We start from the raw sequence: 16,344 nt of genomic DNA on the forward strand, positions 1-16,344 counted from the left end.
ATTATTGGTGGTATCTAGCTTTATAAAAAGATTTTGTGGGTAAGTGAACATATATTTAATCTCTATTAACTTTTTTTCCCTACAATTTAGAGTATAAGCTTCACTGTCACTGCAATACTAAGACATCATTTATCATAAAAGGAACAAAAGACCAAGGCACTATTTAAAGATAGTGAAAGACTTTGGAAACATTTCATGCTTTCAGCCTCATTATTCTGACTCCTCCTTCTCTCATTTGTTTCTGTATATTTTGTGTTACACTGTGCATCTGTCCAATGGCACATCTAATCTGGAGGTCAGGATTTAATATAATAATTCATACTAAAACATAAATTTCTCTCTCAGCTCCAAGCTTTTCCTGAGTTTTCATAGCAGTTTTACTAAATAGGTGAAGTTGTATGTCATTTATCCTCAGAATCAGTGTATTCAAGCCCAGTGGTTATGTATTTGAAAAACAATACTTATTTTCCTGTCTTTAGTGCTTTTCTCCAGAGACCTCAGAGCATTTCTTAAATAATAATTAACAATAGCCTAATCAGACTCATTTATATTCTCAGTTAACCAGTAGAAACTCAGAAATGCAGACTGCTTTCTGGAACCTTATAATAAGCCTGAGTTAAGGCCAGAACCTGTAATTGCAGATGTCCAAGCACTACGCTTTCCACAGAAGAGTTTTTGCACACTATTACATGTGCTTTATATCAGTCTGTGACTTGCTTGGCACAATTTCCTAAGCTAGCAATTTTCTAGGCAAAATGAGGCAGAGCACTGAAATCTCTCAGGATTTTGTGTCTAGCCATAGACATGCAAACTATTTATTCCTGTGTTGACACGATAGTTTTCTACTTAGGTTATGAAAACTCCTTGTTCTCTTCTGCATCTTCAATTTTTCCACCTCTCCTCAATGCAAGAGAAATGGAACAGGAGCATTTTAATGGGGAATACATGCAAGGGCCATAGTGCTGCCTGGGTCCTCAGCAGAGGAGCTCAATCACAGCTCATGTTCTCAAAGCAGGCACCAACCTAAACATGTTACACGTGCTTAATTTTTAATATCCTGGTACATAGGAATATGCTTGGTGTGTTTCCTGGGGTCCGACAAGCCCATGGCCTTCAGCTGTATTCCCACTGTTCACCCACATGTTACACAGACTGCTAAAATCAAAAACACAATCTCTAGATCTGTTATAAACTTGTCTTTGCCAACCATCCTGGAAATGTCCATAAACAAGATATTAAAAGTCTATTTGAAGAATGAATGCAAAAAATATAAGGGTTTCCTCCACCCTACCCATGGATTAGTGTATGAAAAGGACAATTCTTGTACTTGCAAAAAGACATATAAAAGGAATAAAACTTATTAGGAATTAAAGTGTATCTTAGAGGGGGTCAGCTGTTGAAAGCTTTGTTTGTCTGAAGGAATTAGTGAGAAGGATAAAAGAACTCCATAGTTTGTGAGACAGTTCAAGAATTTCATCCATATCCAACGTACTCCATCCACTCGCTAACAGTGTTCTTGTTACTCAGAGCCTCTCCCCTCTGTAGAATCATTTCATTTTTAATGGAATAAATACATAAAATTAAAATATGAAAGATTCCCTGTAGCCATTAGCTGACTATTGACAATGTCCATATATTCGCCATGAAATATGGAGAAATATGGTAGGCTTACCTACCCTAATATTCACAGGTCAATGGCAGAATAAAACAAGAATAAAATGGAATTTGGAAACTGAAAACAAATTTCTAATCTACAAAAAGGCTTTTAAGTTTACTTTGTGTTAATTATTCTCTTTTCATGGGATTTCTACTTTCATATCCTCATAGACAGTAAGAAGACAATAAGAGGCAAAAAATAAAGACCTGGAACAGCTGACCTGTGTCTCCTGTTAGTAATAAATTACTAACTTCAGACACAAATTTATAGTTTTCATTACTATAAGACATCACAAAAAGTCATAACTAATTTAAGCCAGTTTCATTGCAAGTTATTCTTTTTTTTTTGAGAGAATGTTTATATTATTTCCATTTGATCTGCTAGGAATGACATTTTGCACACCATTATTTATAATCTACAAAAATTAATTATGCTTCTAATTAACAGCATGCAAATAAATTATTGCTCAAGGAGTTATTTATTCAGTTGTAAAGCAGGAGCCTTAAAACTGTATATAAACACATTTTAATCATGCTTTTAGGGGTTTCTTTTTTTCCCCCTCTCTCTCTCTTCTTTTTACTTATTCATTTCTTTTTTTGAGGTTCATTAGAGTTTGGCGTTGGTGGAACTTTTCAGATTCATAATTATTTGTTCCTCTCTAAACAAGTGGATGAACCACTTGCTGCACCCACATGTCCTGCAGAGACTTCCCTCCACCTGCCTCTGCAGAGGTCCATGTCCAGGGCAGCTCCTTGGCTTTCCATGGAGGAAGAGAAAATCTAGATGAACCTCTCCAAGTCAGCAAGTCTGGGCTTATGCCCTCTCTTTTTCCTGGTGGTTGTCATGCAAGTCATGTTGAAAACATAATGAAACTATCAAAGGTATGCTGGGCATTTTAATAGGGAAGTCTAATGAATAGTTATTAGTAATGAAGAGCTACAAAATAGATTAACATATCTCCTTTCTAATAAAATGTAACCTAAAGGAGATGGATAGTGATACTCACCAACCTCACTCAACAACTCAATTTAAAATTGAATTATACGGGAGAAAAAACAGCTCTGTTCTGATTTCAAAATTATGTTGATCTACTGTAATGATCCATCACTAGCAGAACAGTAGGTGAAACAATAATAAATCACTGTTATTTATAAAGCAGCAAATCATAAGAAGTGTCACAAGAAGAAACAAGTCATTTTCACTTCAGGTTATAATTAGATACCTATTGCATTTTATTTTTGCACAGGTATATCAGTAGTATGGTAATCCATAATCCATCACACAGCTTCAAAATAAATGCAAACTGAGTTAAAAAACTCTCTTCCCTAGTGTATTTAATGTGTGTATTAAGTAACTGCAATAAGTATAAAGTACAAGTATAGACAAGAATATTTTGTCTATTATGTGACCATATTTTAAAGATTAAAAGGGAATTTTTCACAAATGGCTTTTGAATTAAAGAACCTGAAAAATTTTCATGCTCCAAAACATACATTTACTAGATTTTTTGGAGGAGCTTTTTTTTTTCCCTTTCATTTAAGGAAGGAATTCCCCTATTTTAATTTTTCCCTTTTCTCCTTTTCTTCCCACTTTGAGAAACCTTGTTCAAAAGACTGTGCTGGAAAGCAGCAACTGCAATATACACCTGTTCCCATCACTGGCTTTTATTACGATAAGGATTAGAGAGTCTTAGTTATATTTACACAAAGTTCTGCCTCCAAAGCAGAGTGAAGTCCATGCAGCTTACTCTTCACAAATAAATATTTAAAAATAAAACGCACAAGATTAGTTTGGATGTAAAGACATTGAGTTTATTTATTTATTGACATACTGAAAAGGAGGCTGCTGGAAGCCAGATCCAAGCACCGAGGACCAAGACCAGCATATTCCTATTTTAACTTAATATATGGAGGCTCAGAGTTTCTGATGTCCACAAAACGAGGCCATTTCTGGACAACGGGCTAGGAAACATGAAGGTTCATCAAACATCAATTAACATCAACAAGCATCAGAAGAATCAGTTGCCCTACAGAATTCCTAAGCCAGTTGCTGGTGGGGTCTCTTTTCCAATGGAAAGGACGTTCCCCCCAAACCTCACGCAATTTCAGGGTTAAGCACTCCCTGCTCCCTACAAATCCACTGCCATTTCCCTGCCACAGAAGAGAATCCAGCCCCCGTGTCGGTTCGGTGGAGACATCTGTCTGATAAATAGCTCATTTTGCAATCACTATCATATAATTTAGTATTTTGACAGGTGCATAAACTTAACATGAGCTTTATATAAATATTAAACAGCCTTTCTAAAAATGAAAGCTCTGAAATGAACACAGCTCCCTAGGTCTGCCTTAATAATTATTCTGCAGGAAGGTTCTTCTGAGAAGGAAAGGGGAAAAGAAGATTTCTCTAGTGAGAAAGTATTGGAGTAATTTGGTTATATTGTATTTGAGTTTCATGACTACCGTGCTATCAGCCGGTACCAATAATGATGGTTTTGTATCAAGCCTCGCTTTTCTTCCCTTTGTTGTTGTTGTTTTTTTTTTTTTTCTTTTTCTTCTAAACAGTTTAGAATTATCTCTTTTTCACTGCTCTGAAGGGAGATGTTTACAATAAATTAGCGAGGATATCACTGAATGCAATCAAGCTCGAGTGAACACACGAGAAGATTTTGGAAAGCAAACACATGATAAAATTAATGAAGATGTCACAGCCTGATGCTGTGTTTTTTTCCTATTCTATGAGATGATTTAGAGATTGATAGAACTGAAAACTGTTATTTAACTTGTTTTTGTAAAAAAAAAATTTAAAAAAGGTTTGTTTTTGGTTTTTGGAAGGTTTGTTTTTGGTTTTCCGTCCTTAAGTACAGTCTTAAATTAGGCTTTTAGGAGGCCGATCTTTTGTTGTAGTAAAACATCTGAAAAATAGTGGTCTTACTATTCTTTAGGTCTTTCCTGATAACAACAGTTAATAGTCGTACCTTAATTTTATTCTGTTCACCAGTTATACCCAGTCTTCTGAATACAACCATGTAAAGTGTTTCTAACTTCCCACCTATGACAAGGAGTACACAGCTTATCCCGGCAGCTAACTTGGAGTCAAATTCAAAGTTTAAGAACATTTACCATAAGTTTTTGGGAAAAGGAAATTTGTTCCTTGTGGCTACTATGGCAAATCAACTTCAATTCCTACAAAACATTTATTTGAATATTTCTATATGATGTTGATGTGGCTTCTCCTTATATGCATAAATTCTCAAATCACTCATCATTATTTTACTAGAATAACTCAAAGTATTTAGAGTATTTGTATACATGAAATAACTTTCAAAGACAGATTTTTTCCTCTAAGGCAAAGAACTCCCTGAATGTTTAGCAGTAGTTTTTAAAGACCTGTCTGAATTTCATGGACAGGATTTATCATGTGTGATTTCCATTCCATTTTCTTCATCTCTGTTACAGCATAAAATTTCATCAAGTGTAAATGTCAGATCTTTTCTTTATTATTTGCTAATGTCATAAAAAGCTGAATTGTTTGCTTTGTTAAAGGGCTTACTGAGCATTGACTTTTCTTTATTTGTATTTTACTACCAAAAGTATTTTAAAAAATAAAATTAAAAAAAATCATCTCATGTGAAATGTGATTTAAATAACAGAGCAAGTTTTGCCATTATCATAAATGTATAAAGTGCTTTGTGAGTAATAAAATGGATCATGGATTCAGGATAATTCAAACTGAAATGTTATGTTCAGTATCAAGATTAGATTACATTAATGTCGTTCATTTTAAATGGTTTAAAGGCCATCAGATGCATGTGAAAAGAATCTGTATCATAACTTAGAATAAATAGACTGAGACATTTGTTTATAATGTCAGCGCTAAACAAATCTATTACTATATTTCTCCATGTAACATTATGTTATAGTTGTTATTAAGCAAACAGAGCATGAAGATAAATTATAGCTTTAATTATAAACATTACCTTTGCATATTTATTAATTTATAATGAAACAATGCTCACTAACCTGGGGTTATTTATATTTGCTAACATTTTAATTAACTTTCCTTTATTTGCGGTGCTCCTTGCTGCTACTGGGCATACCCAGCTAGGCACTTAACACTGGTTAGCTAACATGACATACTGCATCTTACCTATGCAGCCACGCAGTCTTGTTATGGCTTGTTTTGCCATGAGATGCATATGAAAATCAGAGCTAACAGCTGATGGGAAAAACCTCTATAAACTCACTCCTACTTAGACTGCCTCACTTCCTTTCAAATTACATCCATCTGTCCAAGTTGCTGGCCATAATTCAAAGAAAAAGAACTGCTTACCCAGAAACGGCTCCCTCCAACAATACGCCCTTGGTTCAATATCGCTCGCTTTCATTCCTAAAGTGATTTGGAGAGAAACCTCCTTCAAGGACTCCCTGTTTATTATAGCTCAATAATGAGCAGATAATGGGCTGCATGGATGCATTAGGGGCACATTACAGACCCAAATTTTTCTTCGCCTGGTTCAAGAGTATCTGAGGAAGAGAAACTGCTGAAGTTTCAAATCCGTAGATGAGTTTCAAATCCTGTCCAGCTAGGAAACAGCAAAGCAGGCTTACCCATAGAGTTACTGCTGTACAATGAACCTCTTTATAACTTTCCACCAGCCAAGCACACCTGAGGCTGAAGGAGGAGTCGGCCGCCTTGCTGGGCCCCACCTGAGCACAGCTGCTTATGAGGCACAGGCTTCATCTGCCCCAGGACCTGGTTAGGGAAGAAAAAACAGATAAACAAACCAACCAAACAAAAAAAGCACCACACACCCACACGCTTATGAGGATATTCAACTTAGAGAGGTTTATCTGAAGCTTATGTTGGTGAAATGGATATTAAGACATTCCTACAAAATTGTTGTTAAAGCTTCTCAAGAACTCAATTTCTCAGATGTAACTTAGTCCTTTGATGTTTTTAGCTCAAGACTTTTGTGTTATTTTAGGAAATTTCCTTTTTTTTTTTTTTTTTTTTACTGCAATGCCTCAGAATGAGGTAGGTTGTTTTAACATCTGTCTGAACTGCAGAGAGCTGCAGTCACTTTGCTCATTGCCACACCCAATAGCAATTCTGTTTTCACTTTTATGTAGGACAACCTAAAATTCCATGTCCTAAAATCATATACGTTGTACTGAGTTGCAGCCACCAGAATGGGAGAAGTTGTGTGTTATATGTAAGCAGCCTCTTTTGCAAATCCTATAAATCCCATCTAAGAACAGCTGAAACTCTTTAGTGAGCTCACATGTTAATTTTTGATAATCATCACTATAACTGTCTAATTATTCCAACTCATTATTCATTATGACTAGGGAAACCTTTGCTATCATCTCCCTTGACCTCTATGGTTTTATTATTCTTTAAATCATTTGCAGCATGTCTCTTGCCATAGCTCAAATTGTCATTAACCTTAGTGATATCATCAAACACTTTACGAAGTTCTTCATCCAAAACTTTGGAAAAGGTCAAGCGTACTATACAGGGGAACTAAAAGTAAGGGATTTTGCCCAGGTAAAACATCTCTAGTGGTGGCCTTTGCTCATTCCTCATCTCTGTGGCAGGGCATTGAAAAAGGTAAAAAAGTTAAGGTTATATATGAATGACAAAGTAAGAATCATCATTCTTCCCTCAGAAGAATATTATCTTAGTCCTTGCCTAAGATGGCAGTATTTTTAATGATATCCAATTAAACTCAATAAACCAATTAGCATTAACTCTCAAGGTAATTGAGTCTCCGGGCTTGACAAAGATCCTACTTAGCCCAATACAGGTGGCACCCATGTCTTATTGGGCTCACACTCCCGTTCCTTGGAAGGAAACAAACATCTGCTGGGGCAAAGCTTTGCAAAACTTTCCTGTTTCAGCCCTTCTTTAAAAAATGCAAGAGAAAACACAATCTAGCCCTGCAGAAATTAAAGTGGGAAGTGCTAAGTTAATGGGATTTTACTTTGTATATATGGAACAGGCAGATGGAGCAGAAACAGATCCATCCATGCATGCTGCACCTGGGGAACCAGAGTTGTGGGACTCCTGCTTCCACCTCAGACAGTGAATTTGGAAATTCTTATGCCGTATTTATCTTCCAGTATTCCAGAAAATCCTATTTGGGGGTAAATATCTTACACAAATGCAAAAGACCAAAGTGAAAAATCATTTGGGTTCATTCCAGTAACTACTTTACAAAGCCCATAATACACTCTTAAAACGCCTCAAAAAGTGATGGAGCACTAAGCAGCTATGGATTTCAATGAGTCTAGCTACCATCTCAAGGAAAAAACATTTTCTTCAGGATTTTTTTTTAGCCTAGGTTTCTGCAGAATCATTCCCTTAATAATCCATACCTATGCAGTTTTATTAGAAAAGGAAGAAGAATCATCTAATTGCAATAATCTCTGTATTTTCAGGTAGATGAAAACTACATAAGAGAGTAATTTGCTATACAAAATTCTCTACACAAAATCATATCTTCATACCCAATATTAACTGGAGTCTGGAAAATGATGGTCTCCATTTATTATTACATCACATAAATTTGCTTCTGATTTCTTTCACCATTGATCCCCAGTTTAGTTATATTTTCTTAAGTACTTCACTGTGCCGAATATCTTCATTGTTCACATCCAAAAACCCAAAGAGAATTTGAGAAGACATAACACTAATTCTGTTGTGACACATTTAACGTCGCTCCAGAGATGACAGTTTAAAAAAGTAAAGCTATTTCCAGCAGGAATCTTTCCAGCACATCTCAACTGCAGGACTTGATTAAAGACCTAACAGGTCTCATTCTTGCAGTGGCAAATGCCACCTATTTGGGATGACAGAAGAGATGACAAGTGATAGGATGATGCTTGTGCTTGGGAGCCAAGCAACATCCAGGACTAAATCTTGCTGGATGCTGGCAGACTTCCTCTTAACTTTCCCAGCACGTACTAAAAACACTGTGCCATGGGTAGCATGTGTGTAATCTTGACACAGCAATTTAGTCAGGCCTGCCATGGCACCTCAGCTGTCATTAAATATGCAAGATACAACCCATTCGATTCAGTCTTTAGGTGATTTACCCACTTCACCAAAACAAGGCAACCATTAACAAATGTCATACTGTAAACACAAGTAAGCTGAGTTTTATTTCTCCGGATTTTCCTGACACCAAATAAAGCTCAGAAACTGAACATGAAAAGAGAAAACACGTTGGTGCTCATTGTACCTGCCCAGTCTGCTCCATGGCAATGGAAGCATCCTTGCTGGTACAGCTGCAGAGCTCTCCGCCTCCTTCCCACTTCCTTGCTCTTGGTCCTTCTCCAGCAGCAGGTGATCTTTGGTGTTTCCTCTGCCCCTTTCCTCCTACAGCTTAGCTGCAGTCAGCATTTGCCCAAAAGGCTGCAGCATCTCTCAAGACATTTAATGAGCTTTATAAATTCCTCTTTTTCCCTTTACTCGTTTCCTCCGGTAGTTTTAAATCGGTTGTTCTCTCCCACAGAGCAGAGGTCCTGACCGGACAGACCTTTGACCATGGCAGTGCTAACACAGGCGCACGCTCCGCACTAGAGCCCAAATAGCTGGCACTTCCCGGGAACAGAGCTGGAAAACTAACGAGCTTGGACTTGAGCTCACCAGGTCAATAATGTGATTCAGGCTGCCCGGGGAGGTTGTGGAGTCTCCTTTGCTGGAGGTCTTCAAAACCCGCCTGGATGCCACCCTGTGCCACATGCTCTAGGTATGCCTGCTTGAGCAGGAAGGTTGGGCTAGATGATCTCTAGAGGTCCCTTCCAACCTTGAACATTCTGTGATTCTGTGATACCTGAGGAGCCTCTGTGCCCACAAAGCCTGTCCCTATGGACACGGGCAGAGCTGGAGAGGGAGAAGCAATACCTAATGCCCAGAAGTGATGCTCCTCCTCCAAAAGGGGTTGATTTCTCTTTTTCCTCACACTATTTTCTATAACTGATTTAAAATAAAAGGAAGGGTGCTGTGCTTATGCAGATTCCTGGAAGATTATTGGAAAGCAGAGAGATGCAGATGCTCTCGTGGCCTTTTCCATTCACCCCTCAGAGGATCCACCAGGTGGACCCTTGCCTTGGACGGTTCTTCATCTACCTCCTATGACACATTTGAATTAAATATTTTGGATAATATAGACAAAAACAAGGATTGGCTATCAAATACTACGGAGAGGTAGTAGTTATTTTACCAAGCATACCAGTTCTCTGATTCTCCAAGAAAATTCATTGGAGATAAATACCTTCAGGCTTTGTGGTTTATTTAAGAACTTATAAAAGAAGAGAATACACAGCATGAGTGGGGTTTTCCTCAGTAATCCAATCAATTTTCACCACTGGAGAAAAAAATAATAAAACCGAACTATAATCAGCAGAACAACCTCCATTTTATACAACAGTATTGTCCTACACTGTTTTAAGCTTGTTATTGCTGCAACAATAGCCACTGTTGCTAAATTGTTTTCTGGGTATCTGAGAGAAATTGAAGGATAATTATGTAATCTAAAGATGCTACAAGAAATTTGAGAGAGAATTCACTGCCTGCTAAATTACACCACTCAGGAAATATATCTGGAGTGACAAAAGATAATTCATTTGTAGTTTATTGGCGTAAATTTAAAGTTGTAAGCTAGGTAACCAGTCTTATTTACCATTGAAATTACATGTTCTTCTGCTTTAATCCACCGTCTCCAGATCTATACTTACAGGCAAAGACAAAAAAACCCCTTTAGAAGTATGAGATTCACAGCTATTGACAAGCATCTTCAAAAACCTCTGTCTGGGAAAGAAACAGAAATAGAAGCACACACACAGGCATGGGGTGGAGTGTGACCTTAGGAACTGGACCAGGTGACCAGTCAAGGCACCTTTCCACCATAAATTTTTTTCATAAACTTATTTTTGAGCCTTTATGCTCATTATTCAGCTATTGAATTTTAAATTGGGCTTGCTGCTAGATTCAGATATATCATAGGATCAGCTTTCAGCTCTCCATTTCACAGCTTCAATTTTGAGATTTCACTCATCATAGTCATACGACACATCTTACCTTAGGCTAGTCTAACCCATAACACAATCTCCACTTTCATGGACAGACCCATAGTGTCAATGGGAGTATTGTACAAGGAGTAGTATGGGAACAGGTTGTTAAATCGGGCTTATTCCACTGCAAGATAGCTTCTTCCTAGGTAAAAAAAAATAAATAAAAATCAAGCCTCAATGACAATGAATATTATCTCAGCTTGAGGACAATTTTGCCATAGTTCTCAGTAAAATCCAGATTTCAGTACAGTCCTCATTTTCATTCTGGTTTTCCTTCTTATTTGTGTAATTCAACATGATACATATTTGCTCAACACAGTTCATATTATTTTTACAAAGAAACCTTTCACTGCTGCCGTTCCATAGAACCACACTAATCACAACTTAGCACATAAATTGTGGGAGCTTTAATGTTTTTTCCTCTCTGGTTCCATCTTCAGGTTTGACTTTGATTGGAGTGGGCTCGCCAGCAGACTTGGATGGTTTACAAGCTGTCCCCAAAATCCTGAATGATGTGTTTCTTGCTGAGTCTTTGCCCCCCGGGATCCGCCAAACAGGCATCACACTAATCCAGGATTGAACTAGTCAAGCATGTGGGAGTTTGAGCTGTCAGGAACTGTAAGAATCACACATAAGAAACCCCAGCTTTTCTCTTTTCTCACTCAGTTCATATATATAACTACATTTATCAATATGGTGTGTGTTCATCTCACCACTAGCCTATTTTCCTTTCTCTGCTTTGAAGAAGCCACTGTAATCAATCTAAATAATTCTAATAGTCCCAAATGTTCCCTTTTGAAAGTGCCTCTGTGCAGAAAAAAAGCTTTCAAAATTCATGTGAAACATGAACAGAGGAATAGGCGAGTGAAACTGGACACATCCCAGTGTGGTCACAGACCTGCACCAAAGCCCGAATGGTTCTTCAGAATAACTGCATGAGCCTCCTTTTCCCCTGTGCAATTTCAGTGTTACCTCATAAATAAGGAAATGACGTAGAAATCCCAAGTTTGAGGAAATTATTAACAATCAAAAATTTCTCCTGACTTTGATGTCAGGAGAATGAAGTGGCTCCGGGAGCTCCCTGCAGTTCCTGGTGCTCCTGCCCAGGCTGTGAAGGAAATGGCACTGCCTGTGTTAAACGGAGCCCTGCATCTAGTTCCAAAGGTCCCAAATAAAGCTCTGCACAACTCCTCCAAAATTCTCAACAGAAGTTTACTCCTAGTTTACAGTACTGTAACCAGCCCTGTATTTCTAAGATAACCAACCATTTAAAAAAAAACATGGTAAATTTTCTTCACATGGAGGGTAGAAATCAACTGACACATACATCTCCTAAAAGATTAAGAAAAATCAAAGAGGACAAACTTTCCTCACAGTTCTGTCACACCATCAGTGGTGAAAAATCCCAGCTTGAGATCTCTGTAACAAAGTAGGCACTATCTATTTCAAGAAAATGCTTTTGTCATTTATTATGTCATAAGCAAAAGAGTAAAATAAACTGTTTATTATCATATATAAAATGCTTTTGACCAGCCAAGTGAAAAACTAATTTCATTTTCTCATTGCACTGCCTCGGGCATCCTTTAACATCAATTCTTATTACAGACAAAGAAGGGAAATTAAAATGATCAGTTACAGTGGAAGAAAAATATTTGTTTCAGAATTTTAAAAAGTAAGACTAATAGGGACTGAACCTGTTAATCACTCTTGGTAATTACCATTAATTTCATACGAAATGGAAGAAGGATCCTAGGGATCTATCCTTTAATGCCCCAGAAGGAACTCTCCTGTGTGGAAGTATTAAGGCATCTAGAAAAAAAAAATACTTGAAATAGTAAAATCAGGGAGTCTCTGCAGAGACTGCTAGGTCTCACTGCACTCAGATAGCAGAGTTAGCTATATAGAGGCTCCCCAAAGGAAAATTAGAGGCATTTTTCTTGCTTCTAGGTGGAACTCACTGTTTTCCTTTGGGTATGATTAAACCAGCTTCGCCATCCCCGTTGCATTTACTCCTTAATGTCTTCTCTGTCTTACAGAGAGCATCAGGCTGCCACTCTTTTCTCTTTCCTGGACAAAATAAAACCAAACAAGGTAAAAAACAACCCCACACCCACGAACAAACCAAGGGCAGCCCAGCCCTGGTCCCACCACCGAGGAGGCACATGCACAATGCTGGTGAGACCTCAGAGAGGTGTGAGAACATTAACAGGAATGAACCTGCACTTACCAGCATCTCATGTTGCACTGTGGCTCTTCTCCAGGTAGGAAGCTCTTTTGAACATCCACAGCTAGAAAATCTGCAAGTTGCCAAAGGTAGCAAGACCAAAACATTTTATATCTGCTTTTTTCCTCTCTTACAAAGAGTCAGAGAGTGCTGTCTAACTCATTGCCATTCAGTGCCAAGAAGACGCTGTAGCAAAACATTTAATCATTTTGGTTGCTACAAGACTTGGCACGTGCTCTTGGGCTTGGCAGGAGAGAAGACCTTCATGGAGGCAACACCAGCTCCCTGCAAGAGGGTAGCACAGACCTTGTGCTTCCTGCAGCTACCTTCTGCCAGGGCAGGAAGGTGAGATACAACAGGGCAGCAACACAGGGAACAAGACACACTTCACACCTTTTTATCTGGTTTTAATACATTTTCCATCACTTTCCCAAGTTGCTCACAGATCCAGGAATACAGGCTGTTTGACATAGCCCTGACAGTGCTTTAGGACTCATCCTTTTCCTTCCCTGACATCCTCTTTCCACCCAATCCCCTTGACATGGGCAGGAAGGATGGGTTTAAAATGACAGGGCACTGTCTTAAATGGTTATCACTGTCTTCCACAACAAAGACCCCAGGGAAGCTCATGCAAGTATATGAGTTTTTAATTCACCTATGTATTGACCAATCGCCTTAAGATAATGAAGTGGGTGAGAGATGGGAGAAGGAAGGCAGAAGCACATGTTGGGAGAGCAGGCAGCTTGGTCCTTGTCTAGGATCAGCCCCAGGGGATCAATCCAGGCATAGCCATTGAGATCAAATTAGAAATTCTCCAACTCTGCTGGAAAGTTTAATCTTCAGAAGAGTTCACTGCCAGCACATCCTCCAGGAGAGCTGTACTGTGAATCCTGCCTGGGATGCAGCAGAGAAGGAGGTTACAGCATCTGGGACAGCCTCATCCTCACTTCTTGTACTGTGATGGAGCTGCTACCACTTCTGGAGACCATAGTGGTCAGGCCATAGCAGCCCAAAGATCAAGTCTGTAGGTGCCTGATAACAGTTATATCTGCAATGTTACACACAAAACGAAGACTTACACCTTCAGAATTGAGCCTTAGCCAGATATTTTTCTTTTGCTCCCTCATTTTTTTCACTGCTTGAAATATTTTCCGGCAGGTGCTTGAGTGATCAGCATAAAAAGCTAACTCACCATCTATCTCCTTTCTAAGTGACATGTTGATTTAGGACTGCGTGGCACATGGGCTATAACATGACTGAACCCTTCTTAATTATTCTTTTATGCAACTCTATACATTATTGTTAGCTGTTTCTTTGCCAGACTAACATTGCGATTGCACCAAGTACCCTTCACTTTAATTTTGCCTGATAAAATCCAGAAGAACTTTAATGTTATTATTAAGCTATTGAATCCTAATGTAATTCATCCCAAAACCAGACAGCAGCAAATAGCTACTGCATGGGGATGATGAGCACAGCCTGCTGCTAATGTGCTCCCAGGAACCTGCCTGCTAAAGGCATGCAATGGCATTAGGAACCAGCATAGGCTTTCAGTAAATAAAAACAGTATTATAACAAATTAAAGATGCAAGGGATTGTAGAATAGCATTTTCAGAAAGCAGGAAAGGGTTAAAACAGAAAGCACTCACTATACAGCAGTAAAGGCAATATTTTGAGAGCACCTATTATTCTTGTGAATATTCTCAGGAGGCTAAGGAGGCTTTATATCACAGATAATTAAATGCAGGCTCTTTACTATTATATCCGTTGTATTCTAGAGAGCAGTAGGTTATAGGGCAATAGACTGAAATTAGATTTTAGCAGAACATGTGTCCTGACCTTTCTTTAAAGCAGATCTATTTACTTTATAATGCAGTTCATCTTGTAGGAACTGATGTACTCATAGCCAGTGTAAAGGTTAAGACATATGCGACTCTTAAACCTTCTTGCTTCTACCTCTAACATAATTCTCTTTGTTTATATTGTGCAAAGAGATATTTTAAATACCCAGGACTGAAAAATTTTTCTGAGGTCACGTTAATTTCCGCTCTCCTAATGTTTATACACGCAGTGGAGCAAATGCGCCTCTAAATTGCAGATCTAATGGGCCTGATCTTCCCCATGTAAATCAGAATAGCTCCAATGAATCAAGCAGTCAAGCCAATGAAATTGCACTGATTTATATCTAGGCACCTAACTTAGAGCCTAAATGGATTAACGCCAGATTTACATGATTGTAAGTGCTAAGATCTTGGCCTCATGTACTTTGATGCATTATGGGCCAGACTGCACAACCCTTATGCCAGTCTATAACCTGCATGACTAAGTACTTGCTGACGTGGCTGGAGGGTGCACAATCTGGCTCTGTATTACACAGATGTAAACAAGGAACCTCGAGAAAGTTATTAAGTGGCTTTGATGATATCATAAACAAACACGTCATGACACTTAAGTAGCTTTAATAGTATCAGAGCCACAAGAAATATGTGCAGTCATATATTACAGACACCCTGTGTTATGGTCCTCAAACATAATAGATGAGAACTGGTACAACTATATTGTACCCCAATCTGGGATACCACTTGATTTGTGGGGGAAGAAAAGCATGAAATAGGACAACAGCAGAGAATGCAATGCAAATAGGAGGCTCAGCACCTTCCTTACTGCCCTTACTTTTGTAGCCTGTTGATAGCTCAGAGCTGCTTTCTTTTTCCTTTGGCTTGCAACCTTGTTTGCTTTCCCTTGCTCTTATTTTCTCCTCACTTCATTTATTTCCATAGCAAAACCTTCTCCTTCTGAGCACTACCTTTCTTTGCAATGCTTAAGTCTAAACATTAATATTGACAGTAACAGAACACTAATATATATGATGTCTATCATGTGTGTGCACACACATATGAGTATTCACAAATGCACGCACGCTTAACAGACATTAATACACAGATAGTAAGAATTGCTGATGCTGGGTCGACAGTGCAGGCTGATTTATAAGGACCACACCCATTATTTAAGCAGTGACAGCATCCAAAGACTCAAGGCAGTTAGTACTTAAGTGATCTCTCAAAACACATGCACGCTCATACAGATACTACCATGTAGTGGCCTGGCAATGCTTCATACTCTGGCATCCCACAGCCCTCTAGGACCTGCACAAACTTGCTCCCATAACACGTCACTCAGGGCAAGAGACCACAGAATTAGCTCCTTGACCCCATCTGGAGCTCATAGCCACTGAGCTCTACATAACTCATCACAGCCCAACAGGCAGGTCCCACTCTGCTAAGAGTACCATGAATGGGAAAATACAAATGAATTGGGGAAAAAAAATGACTTCCTGATGGACCATTTAGATAATGATGCAGTTTTGTAACATGTAGAATTATTTG

At 38.5% G+C, this 16,344-nt stretch overlaps 1 long non-coding RNA gene across 1 annotated transcript; it reads right to left on the minus strand.

Annotated features, from left to right (window-relative positions):
- Nucleotides 1–12,274: 12,274 nt before the first annotated feature.
- LOC112944943 lies at nucleotides 12,275–13,024 on the minus strand. The gene is made up of 3 exons (XR_003248889.1): nucleotides 12,962–13,024; nucleotides 12,693–12,801; nucleotides 12,275–12,543 (listed from the first exon to the last, which is right to left on the minus strand). It is a non-coding gene; the product is annotated as an uncharacterized LOC112944943 (long non-coding RNA).
- Between the last annotated feature and the right edge of the window lie 3,320 nt (nucleotides 13,025–16,344).

Source organism: Nothoprocta perdicaria, unplaced genomic scaffold (assembly GCF_003342845.1).
Source record: "Nothoprocta perdicaria isolate Ctin4 unplaced genomic scaffold, notPer1 scaffold_18, whole genome shotgun sequence".
Lineage (NCBI taxonomy): Eukaryota > Metazoa > Chordata > Aves > Tinamiformes > Tinamidae > Nothoprocta > Nothoprocta perdicaria.